Source organism: Poecilia formosa, unplaced genomic scaffold, assembly GCF_000485575.1.
Source record: "Poecilia formosa unplaced genomic scaffold, Poecilia_formosa-5.1.2 Scaffold58, whole genome shotgun sequence".
Taxonomy (NCBI): domain Eukaryota; kingdom Metazoa; phylum Chordata; class Actinopteri; order Cyprinodontiformes; family Poeciliidae; genus Poecilia; species Poecilia formosa.
Genome location: NW_006799997.1, coordinates 716171 through 719014, shown reverse-complemented (window position 1 = coordinate 719014; position 2844 = coordinate 716171). Strand labels below are relative to the sequence as shown.

Genomic DNA, 2844 nt, shown 5'->3' with positions numbered 1-2844 from the left:
AGGAGGTGGCATTCTGGGAGGATGGCAGCTATGAGGCGGTGTCAGAATGGACCCCAAGTTCCTCCATCCAGGAGCTCAGTGACATCAGGACTACATTACAGGAAGAGACGTCAGGTCTATGCTACAGGAGAGAAGTTGGGCCTGTCCTGAATGCAGCATAATGTTTGATCATGTTTGGACAAAAAAACACTGCCAGATGGTCCAGATATGGACAAGCATTTATGTCTTATTTTGTGTGCAAACAGTAAAAAAAAAAAAAAAGAAAGAAAAAAAACTTCTTAGTCTCTTTTATGTTCCTCATATATGAACATGTTGCATATAAGCAATATCAAATGAATATATTTTAATACAGCATTTATTTTTATATAGATTTTTTAAAATGCAGCATTAAAAATATTAATGATTGGGGCGGAGTTTATTTGTAAAGACTTAAGTGCTGTCCAATGGGCACACATCAAAAACCAATCACATGTCAATGATGAGCTGTGATGTCATTGTCTTTCATCCAATTACTGAGAATCCATGTGGGTCTGTTGAAGTGCCTTTGCATATGCTAGGCTATTCGTATGCTAAGTAGAGTCGTTAACACCTCCCGCCAGCCCGCTCCCCCCCTCCAAGGATTCGGCATTCGACAGAATTCGACTCCCGTGAGAGAAAACGTAGACTGTCGATTGCTGTCGATATTTGTCGCTGACGAGCTGAGTTTGTGTCAGAATACAGGGTCAAAAATCCCACTTTTTGTCCAATGGGACTTTGCCAGGAGGCTCAGCCACCTGGTTTCATGGCCCTTTAAGAACAAATGTGTTCAAGTGGGTTGTTTACAACCCATCAAATATGGAGCGGCAGCACCATTTCTTTGGGATCATTCTTTATTCTATTTTTATGCTAACGTGTAAAATTATTAAACCAAAATTATTTATTTGTAGCACTTCTCCAATCAAGCAAAATTTCTTGTCACATTTTGCAACAGCAGCAAATGTTTTTAAGTTAAATTTCAGTTTACTTTTAAGATATTTAAGTCAAGTATGATTCAAAATTTTAAACTTGATAGAATGATGAAAAATCCTACTTAAATTAATGGTATTAATATACCATTGTCATTCTAAACTTAATATTTAACCATTAAAATTCCTGTTTTAATCCCTAGACTCCTGAAATATACCCTTCTGAAGTCTGTCATGGTGCCTCGAATGATTAAGTGACGCAGTTGCAAAGGGTTAATAGTTTAAGTCATGCAGAACTGATCTGACCATTTCCCTAGCAACGATCAGAAGCAAGACATTCCCCCAGAACTACAGAGACTCATTGTAGCTATGACCTCATCTATGACATAGATCTATGTCATAGATCAAAGAACATGTGAAGTTCTAAATGCTTGCATCTCAAAACAGAAGGTTATATACAAGTAGCTCTTGGACAATTACCACTAAATTACCACTTTTCAAGAACTTTAAGAATGGCAGAAATTGCAGCCACAATGTTTTTTCCTCTGACGTTTGCCACAGGCTACCTGATAACCACAGGAGTGAGGAAAGTCTTAAACAAAGTACTCCCTGGAATTACTTTCGATATTAATAGTCACAAGGACGAGATCAAGTACGATGAGTTTGATTCATACCTTTTCCTTCCTTCCCCGGCTGGGGAAGTGTACTCGGAGAAGAAACGGATCTCTCAAGACGAGTGCCCTGGCTCAGAATATGATATTTTTGATGAATATCTTTTCAATCCTTCCAAGAGTAGGAAAAACTCCCTGGATGGGGAAGTTTGCGCTGAGTTTTCAGACCGTAAAAAGGTGTTGGAAGACAATATCCTTGGAGTGAACACTGCAGAAGTGAAGAATATCTCCAGTCTTTCCAAAAAGCAAACTTCCTCATCTTGGGGAGTTTATCGTTATGATTCAACAGGGTATTGTGTGAGTCTTCAGACAGATAAATCTGAAATGAGTCTTCAGACAGATCCGTCTGAAGACTCATTTCAGACGGATCTGTCTGAAGACTTTACCCTGGGAGAGTCCGTTATAGAGGAAAACGGAAGTGAAGAAAAGAGATGTAGTGCCGAACAGGGCAAATATCCGCCCAAACGTCAAACTTGCAATTCTTGCTGTCCACCTTCTTGACTGACAGGGGTAGCAGCTTAAGAAGGGAGGTCCAGACTTCCCTCTCCCCAGCAACTTGTACCATGTCCTCTGGGGGAATCCCAAAGTGTTCACAGGCCGGCCGAGAGACATAGTCCAGCGTGTCCTGGGTCTTCCCCGGGGAAGACTCAGGGGCTGGACATACTTCCACTCTGGAGTTGCCCATGATGAGAGGCGCCAGGTAAGAGTGGGCATACTTTGTTGCCCCCTGTCCCGGCGCCTGTACGTTGGGGTTTACAAGAGGGTAGCCTCCCTCCATTACGGGTGGGGGGACGGGTTCTGACTGTTTGTGCTGACGGGCCGAACAACAGTTCAGATTACCAACCCTTCTTGGAGTCCTTGCAGTATACTCACGTGGGCAATGACAGTAAGGCAGTGTGGCTGAGAGGAACGGCTCCCCCGATCTGAACTCGAGTGGTGCTCTGTCGTTGGACTTCTGTGCTCGTCATGGACTGTCCATAACAGACACCATGTTCAGGCATAAGGGTGTCCATATGTGCACTTGGCACTGGGACACCCTAGGCAACAGTTCGATGATCGACTTTGTCATCGTTTCATCGGATCTGTGGCCGTATGTCTTGGACACTCGGGTGAGGAGAGGTGCGGAGCTGTCCACTGACGCTTCACTGTTGTGTCTCGGTCCAGTCTGTTGTCCAGATGAACTCTGAAGTGTTTATATTCTTCAACCACCTCCACTGGAAATGGGGTTT

The 2844-nt window shown here is 43.2% G+C and overlaps 1 protein-coding gene and 1 long non-coding RNA gene across 2 annotated transcripts in view; one reads left to right on the top strand and one right to left on the bottom strand.

Annotated features, from left to right (window-relative positions):
- The window catches only part of calcrlb (calcitonin receptor-like b), a 23404-nt gene that overhangs the window by 5375 nt on the left and 15185 nt on the right, over positions 1 to 2844 (bottom strand). The window lies entirely within an intron of this gene.
- Positions 1 to 2844, top strand: part of LOC107836437 (uncharacterized) — a 6704-nt gene that overhangs the window by 1028 nt on the left and 2832 nt on the right. The window lies entirely within an intron of this gene.